The 9,348-nt window shown below is 31.7% G+C and overlaps 1 protein-coding gene across 1 annotated transcript in view; it reads right to left on the minus strand.

The window, feature by feature from the left end:
• Positions 1-7,198, minus strand: part of rnft1 (ring finger protein, transmembrane 1) — a 46,314-nt gene extending 39,116 nt beyond the window's left edge. The window contains exon 1 of the mRNA XM_048181621.1: positions 6,910-7,198. The gene's annotated coding sequence lies outside the window, so the exon portion shown is untranslated. The remainder of the gene's footprint in view (positions 1-6,909) is intronic.
• Between the last annotated feature and the right edge of the window lie 2,150 nt (positions 7,199-9,348).

Below are 9,348 nucleotides of genomic sequence, written 5' to 3' on the forward strand. Positions count from 1 at the left end.
TGAAGAACTTGACATTTACCCAGGCCTACACCCTTCCATGTGTTATTCCTATAATAATAAAAATAACAATAATAATAATTATGTGCACATATATAATAAATAATAAAATTATATGCATTAAAATTGTATATATATATATATATATATATATATATATATATATATATATATATATATATATATTTGAATGCATATATCTTTATCATTTATTATTAAGTATTATAAAATATAATTTAATAAGAATTACTTTTTTTTTACAAAATACAATAATACAAATACAATATTCTATATATTATTCTAAAAAATAATATTTTATTTTCATTATTATATTTCATAAAATGTAATGTTTAAATTGAATGTTAAAAATTACGCAATTATTAATGTATTCCTATAATAATTATAATAATAAATATAACATTATTATTATTGTCACTTTTTGTTGATGATTGTTATTATTATTATTATAAGATGTTGTGTATAAGCCTTAATGATAAAAAAATAATAATTTTATTATTGTTGTTGTATTTTATTATTATTATTAAATGTAAGTTTGTAAGTTATGTATGTAAGTTTTATAAATAAAAGTAATTAAAAATGTAATATTTAATAGTAATAATTTAATAATTTAATTGAATGTTTAAAAGTGATTTTATTTCAGTAATAAATCCCTTTCAAGATTTAGGTAGTCATTAAGAAGATAACAGTAATCATCATCATAATAATCAATCATAATAACATAATTAATATTATTATTGTTGTTGTTGTTTTGTTGTTGACATTATTGTTATTAGATTTTATGTATAAAACTTATTGATAAACTTATTATTATTACTGTTGTATTTTTATTATAATATATTTTATATGTTTTATAAATAAAATGTCATTAAACATAATATTTAATAGCAATAATTGAATATTTATATTGTATGTTTAAAAGCCATTTTATTTCAATAATAAATAACTGTACATTTATATCTTTACATATATCTCTTATAACTTTATATTTACACTTATATCCCGAATTTAAAAACAGCCTCACAGCGACATTTCTCCTGTGGACCTAAGCATGAAAGAAGAGATCCACTGGTTTCTCCATCAACCCACATTTGCCCTGCATTTTTCCAAGGTAAGTGACAGAACCAATCTCAGCACATACAGTATATTCAGCCTGCTGTATGCCTTATTTACGAGCTGCACAAGTGCAGCACTGCGTCCCATTTGTTTCTTGTCATTTCACTGTCTGTATAGTTCAGATGCCTTTATGTTCTTTAAGGAATGAGTCAGTTCCTAGTAAAGAGCTTTTACTCTTACTGTCAGATGTAAGGATTTGTGCACACCATATAAAAGACTTTGAAGGAGTTTATAATATATGCCCAGCTACTAGTTGCCATTCTTTCATTTTCACATTAGTATAACACAATGTTCGTTCCAGCTGTAAAGAAACAAATTAGAAAGAAGAAGCTAGTTTGTTCAGAGTTTTTAATGGACGCCTGTACATCAGAGAAATATTTTTCTGTGGTGTTTTTCGCTTTTTATCTTATGAGAGTTTTTGCTCGTTTAGTCTCTCTCTCTCTCCTGGCACAGATTCCCACTGGGAGCATGTACTTACAATATTTGACTGCAGGATAAGATCACTGTCTGCCAAACGGAATTGCCAAGTCTAGCATGAATCTGGGGCTATGGACTAATCACAAAGTTGAAAAGCAACAAAAGAAAATAAATAAAGAAAGCAGCACCACCAAATTAATTTAGCCTCAGCATGCCGCCACTGCACACAGGAGAGAGTAAGACTTTAGAGTTCGATAGGAGAAGAAATATGGGCAAGAGAGAGAAAAGGAGGGAGAAGGTGAGAGAATGGAAGATATTGAAAAGGAGGCAGTGAGAGAGAGTTGCTCCCTTTGTGTCTGTTCAGCATGAGACGGGGGGAGAGGGCACCGGGGGGTCGTACTTCTGTGTGTGTGTGTGTGTGTGTGTGTGTGTGTGTGTGTGTGTGTGTGTGTGTGTGTGTGTGTGTGTGTGTGTGTGTGTTTGTGTGTCATGAGAACCCTGCAGACGCTGCCTGGTGGGGGTCTGAGACAAAGTTGAAAGGAGTGATTCCCTGTGTGTTCAGAGAAATAGCACACTCTTCATTAATTATGTATTTCTCCCATAGAAAGCCTGGCAAACTCACTCAGACACCCAGCACTAAGCCGGCTTCCTGTAGCCATAAAGGAAAAGAGAAAAGAGGATCACAACTACGGAATCAGAATGTGGAAAAAGTGACTTTGTGGCATTTTAAAAGACAGGTCATTGTAATAATTTTGCTGTATTTAAATAAAAATTTGCTGTACTTTCACAGTATTTGTTTTACAATGTTCTGCAATTTATTGCAATTAAATGACAGCTGTATATTCATTGTCAAACCCATTTTCACATCAAAGTAAAAAAAAAAAAAAAAGGCTTAATTTCTCACACTTGAAATTTTATATATTACAATATGATTTTATTTCGATAACACTTTAATTTACAGTGCACTTAAATTACACCACAGGAACTAAGAACTTTGGGGTGGTACTCGGTGTGTTTCGACCGCAGGAACTAAATTAAGTACCAGGTAAAAAATTCCCCCTCAGAAAGTACCTGCTTGCTAGGTAGAACTTTTTCAAAGTTCTATAACTTTCGGGGGTGGGACTTGGATGCTGAATATGTCAATTGGTTGAATTCATGCAGCATTTTGATTGGTTGACTCCATGCAGCATTTTATTTCATCCACTGTTTTTTTAAAGCCTGTTGTAGTGCAGTAAGAGATGTTTGCTATTCGAATCAACAATGAAGTTTAAAAAATACGACTGATGGACTGACGACGAGGTTCAGGCTTTGTTAAGCATGTATGAGTTAGTATTTATTTTGAGTTAGTAATACTCATGTGTGTTAATTGCTCCTAACTTTAAGTACTGAGTTAGCTAACTCATACATTTTAATAGGAATTAAGATAAAAAAAATTGTTAATTTAGTTTATTTTGAGTTCTTGCAAATCAAATGAGTTATTTACTTCACTTTTTACAGTGAAGAAAATTCCAAAATAAGAAAATTCAGAAAATGCCAACTTGCTAATTGTCTAACGTGTTAACAATAGCATGGTATAGCACTTACTGAATGAGTACAGCAACTTAAAACATGTACCTGCTCTTTGTAAAGCAAGCCGCATATGCCACTTGTCACCATGATGGTAACTCTCTAAACATTACAAAACATAACAAAACATTAATCACTACTAAATCTCCCTTACCATTAATCTTGCACAAAAAACATTAGCCTATATAACACTTAATTTTAGCATCTACTCTCCCTTTCGAGCGCCATGGGTAAAGCATGCTGGGAAATAGAAATCCTAGCCCAGTTTCAGTTCAACTTGTCTAAATGAAAAGAAATTAATACAACTCAAAACAATGAAACAGTTCAGTTTACTTGAAAAATATCAGTGCTGTGAACTCAAAAGAAAAAGAAAGTTCTAAATACTCATAACAGTTAATTTAGCTGAACTAATTTATTCAATTTAAGTTTGTCCTACTCAAACCAATTAAGTATTTTGAGCGTTAGGGTTTACAGTTATAAAGTAACTGTAGTTATAGGGGTAGGTTCAGGGTTACTACCTAGTTATTACACAGTAATTACTATAATAAGTACATAATATGTACATGGGGAACAGGACTGTAAAATAAAGTGCTACCCACTTTACAATAGAGTCTCATTTGTTAACATTAATTAATGCATTAGCTAACGTTAACTAACAAAAAGCAATTATAATTCTTACAGCATTTAATGTTAGTTCAAAGTGCACTAATGTTGACAGATACAACATATGATCTTAAAATGTATTTGTAAATGTTGATATTAAGATTAATAAATGCTGTAGATGAAGTGTCCATTGATAGTTCACTTTAACAAACGAAACAATTGTAAAGTGTTTCCGGTAACACTTTACAATAAGGTTTCATTAGTTAACTAGTTAACATGAATTAAGAATGAACAACACTTCTACAACATTTAGTAATCTTAGTTAATGTTTATTTCAACATTTACTCATACATTAATAAAATCAAAAGTTGTATTTGTTAACATTATTTAATGCGCTGTGAACAAAAACAATGAACAACTTTATTTTTATTAACTTATTAAAAAAATACTGCAACAAATGTATTGCGCATTGGGTAACACTTTACAATAAGGTTCATTAGTATAAGTTAACATGAACTAATAATGAACTGCACTTCTACAGCATTTAATAATCTTTTTAATGTTAATTTCAACATTTACTAATACATCATTAAAATCTTGTTAACATTAGTTAATGCAGTGTGAACTAACATGAACAAACAATGAACAACTGTATTTTCATTAACTAATGTTAACAAAGATTAGTAAATACAGTAACAAATCTATTGCTCATGGTTAGTTTATGTTAGTTAATACATTAACTAATGTTTAACTAATGAACCTTATTGTAAAGTGTTACTGTGCATTGCTATGTAAGTTAATACAACGAATGAGACCTTATTGTAAAGTGTTACTGTGTTTCCTTTATTTCTCACAGTGACACCAATTTTCAATATTATCTAATGCTGTTTGTTTTGTTTTATTTTATTTTACACTGCACTGATTTCAGAATATATATATATATATATATATATATATATATATATATATATATATATATATATATATATATATATATATATATATATATATTGTTGTGCAATGCAGATCCACCATGCAAAAAGACATTTTAAACCTCTGTGTACCAACTAGCTGGGAAAAAAAATGCTGAGAAGATGAATTTTGCCCAGAGAGGACGTGTTTCATCATATCCCAGACATATTAAAGCCATTTGCTTAGTGGTTATTAGAGGTTAGAGTTCTCAAGGAAACCTGTGTGTGATTGTGCTGCCCATAGCTGAAATATGGGTTGACTGCTGTTCCCATATCTCTAAGCTTCTTTTCATGCTGGAATGTGTGAGTGGAAGAGCCCTTAAGCAAAAGTATTGTTATGTAATCAGTCTGTGCGATTGAAATCACCAGACCCACGTTAATGGTCTGAACAAGATCTAGATACTCGCAGTGGATCTGTGTTCAAGAGACAGACTGAACAGTTCGATTGTTCATCAAAACTCTTGCAGACTGTTGGTGGTTCCAATCATACACACTGATTACACAATGTTTTTGCTTGAGGGCTCTCAGACTCACAACTTTCACAGAGCTCGAGTTTGAGTTGAATGTTTTGTGTGGAAATGCATTTGAAGGAACTATCAAAACATGATAAACATCCCGATGATACAAATGGGAGTGACAGTTTTATAAGTAACCCAAAAATAAAAGGAAGAAATGTTGAAAGGAGAGACGTGAAAGAGTAGTAAATGCTAAATCTTTAAAATGTATATTATTAGACATTGTTTTTTACAATATCTATTTATATTTATTATTTATAATAAAATGTTTTTGCAATAATATTGTCATTATTGTAAATATTAATTTATTAATAACAATAGTTTATTATAAATAGTAATAATTATAATGATAAATAATTAATACATTAATATTTACTTATTATTATTATTATAAATATTAATGTATTAATAATAGTATTTCATTATCATTATTAAGAATGATAAATATAAATTCTTAAAATGTTTATAATATTATTATTAATAATAAAAATTATTATTATAGATTTTATGATCTTGTTGAAATAATAAATGAGTATGATTATTATATTAGGAGGTTAAGTCCATAAAATAAAAAGTCCAAGAAATATCATAAAGATGAACTCAGATAAGACACACACACACACACACACACACACACACACACACACACACACACACACACACACACTTCCATACATCTAGGAATTAGTATCAAAGGTGACTTTACTCATACAGTTATTAAAGCAGCTTACAGTACATGGCTCTGCTGCAGCACTGATATGAGTATGCATTATTCATAAGCACTGAGCAGGTGTGTAAATTGCTTTGCTATGGGTGCATGTTGAAACAGTTTATGGTATATCTCTCCATGGCTAATGCTGTAATACCCATATTGATTCCAACCGTTTTCAATTTTACAAACACACACACACACACACACACACACACACACACGCACAAACAGCGTCAGATTGCACATCCTTGCCATATCCTCCACAGAGCATATTACAATTTATCATGAGTGTTTATCGCACAGTTGTCGCACTTTATAGCTCTTTGTGTTAACACCCGTTAAACTGAGCCATTTGCTATTGCAGTTTCACTCTTTCTTGTGGCCTGGTGCACAAGAAGTGTTTCGGCGAGTATGCGTGTGACCAGTGGCCTTTCGGATAAGAGCCAGACTGTCACACGCACATCATCACCTGCACATAAACAAATGGTAAAATGCCCAGTTGTAATGTAACGGTCTGTTTTACATTAACAGCCAAATAGCTACTTCTACAGCAATTTAATGTTAAAAAAAAGTACAATTTACGGTAAAAACAAAAACTGCAGCTGAGGTTGCCAGAACTTTATCATAAAAATAGGCCCATAGCATCATTTTAAGATCTACAGATTTTGAATTAATTTTACAGTAAACAAACAAACAAACACGTATTTCATTAACTGAAATGTACACTATGGCCATCTAGTGGTTAAAAAACAAATCTGCGTGCATTTTGCGAAAAAAAACTTGTTTTGGTTGTGCTTCGGCTCTGCGCAGCGTGACTGTGCGGATGAATACGGTGCTTTCTGAGAGACAGATTAACCTACTGCTCATAAAACAGCGTTAAAACAACAATCATAATGAAATGACCCTTCACAATACGCTTTACTATTAACTCTGTTAGACACAGAGCTAACGTTACATATGGCAATTTAACTGTTCAATAAAATATTTTACTCACCTGTTGAGTAATAAAAACGCCATCTCCGCGCCGCTTTTACATTTCAAATCCCTCAGTTCTCGACATCTCCGAAAAGCCAAGCCCCTGTTAATTATCATTTTATTACATGCTCTGTTGCGTTCTCTTTTTGCCAACCGACTCTCATCTGCGTTTTTCCCTGGAGGTTGAAGATTTTGCGCGCTCAACCAAAGTCCCTTTCAAAGAAAGTCTGTCCACTCGGCGGCCATATTTGCAACGCCTCCGGGCAGCCTATCTATTTGAATGAGGGAATCCTGAAATATCAAAAACTGCTTGGCGAACTCACAAATAAATTACATATTTCAAATCAGCAACAAAATCTGACATGAACCGTCTCATAAATGTTGTTTCTTATGCTTAAATAGCATTTAAAAAGCCTATTTTTCAGGCTAGACGAGCCAATCAGTCTTATGCGTCAGTCTCAGGTTTCTATGGGAACCGGAGCCTCTAACGGCAGCTGCTGTGACGCATTGACTTTATCAATCAGCGATTGGCTCTTTTACTTAGAAGGCGGGACGTATTCCGCCATATTGCGCGTTGCAGTTTCTCCCATAGACATATAATAATGTTTATTATAATGTCTATGGTTTCTCCCATTCATAACTGGAGTGAACCCTCTTGAGTATCCGCTTGTTAAGTCGTGAGGTAAAGAACGCCGTTTCCGGGGCCAAGCCTCGACTCGTTTCACTTGAGAATGCCATCGACGGCCGTTTATGAGCGCTATTTATTCAATATTTATAAACATCAATCATTTAAAAAAGTTAAACATTTTAAATACTTACAGTCTACACAACAGTCTCCGTGCTCACAGCGTCACAGATATGAATGATTTATAAAAGATGAATCATTGTCTGGCCATCTGGAATTTTGGTATGGAGATAAAGGTTATAATTATATATTTGTTTGTAGTATACACCACATCGTGTATGTATAGCACCATTTGTTGTTTTCTTGTGGTATGAGATAGAGCGTTAGGACCAGGTTTTTTTTTTTTTTTTTTTTTTTTTTTTTTTTTTTTTGAATTTTTTTTTATTGAAATTACACATTTGCTTACAAAGTACAGAAGTGAGAAATAGTCAAGAGAAAAGAGCCAGGGGTTCAGGGATAGCCAAACATGACATCACATTGAAAATGAAAAAGAAAGAAAAAATAATTAATAGTAATAAATATTAATAATAAAAATAAATTAAATTAAAAAAAAAAAAAAAAGGATAAAAATAAATAAATGGGCAAATATCAATTAAACAATAACAATAAATAACAACATAAACAATCCTCCCCATAAAACAAAATAAAGATTATACAAAGACACCAAAAAGTGAGCATACATTTAAAGTTTTAGTAGCCTTTTTGTTACAGGAGGTAGATAAAGATTTAATATAGATCTTAACATCTTCTTGAAAGTGACAAAAGTAGGGGGTCACTTTCATAAATTTACATTTGTGGATAAAGTATTTTGCAAGTAAAATAATTAGGTTGGAAAGAAAAAAAACATTTTCGTGCTGCTTCTCAAAAATAACAAATCCAAACAAGACATCCTTAAAATAAAGCTCAAAGTCTTCATATATATAGTCTACCATAAATTGGCAAATGTCTTGCCAAAGTTTTCTTGTATGATCACAATGCCAGAAAAGATGAAAGAGAGTTTCTGGTTGTGTATCACAAAAAGTACAGTTCACATCTATATTTAATTTAAATTTAGACACAATGAAGGTTTTTACAGGATAGTACCGATGAATAAGCTTAAATGAAATCTCTTTGACCTTATTTACCAAAAGATACTTGTTAGGAAGAGTCCAAACCTTCTTCCACAATATGTTTTCCACTAAATTATTCCATATTGAAATGACATGAGGAGTGGAAACCCAATCATTAAGAAAAAGAGAACGAATATCTCTATTACTTTTTAGTGTAGATTTAAAGCATATTCTGCCTATATACGTGTCAGTCGGGTCTGGGAGAGGCATTTCAGAACTTGTCAAAACCCTATTACAGCTTCTAAATAACATAGTGACACCATTAGGGATAGCACCAAATACAATGGCAAACTGTTTTGGAGTAACAGGAATATTATAATGAGAAAGAAACTCTTGGTAAGTAAATAGGAAACCATCCTGATTAAATAGTTGACTAACCCGATTGATTCCATTCTTAAACCAATTTTCAAAAAATAAAGACTTATGTTTATAACAAATATTCTTATTATTCCAAATGAAGTAACTGGTTGGAGAAAAGTTGTGTTTGAAGATCATAGACCATGCCAATAGTGCTTGTTTGTGGAAATTGGAAAGAGCAACAGGGATCTTCTCAATGCTGAAGTTACACATCAAAAGAAAATTCAAACCCCCCAATTGAGAAAATACATATTTTGGTATAATATTCCAAATACTGGATGGATTTCTCAAATAATTCCTCAACCAG

This window comes from Megalobrama amblycephala, linkage group LG2, assembly GCF_018812025.1.
Source record: "Megalobrama amblycephala isolate DHTTF-2021 linkage group LG2, ASM1881202v1, whole genome shotgun sequence".
Lineage (NCBI taxonomy): Eukaryota > Metazoa > Chordata > Actinopteri > Cypriniformes > Xenocyprididae > Megalobrama > Megalobrama amblycephala.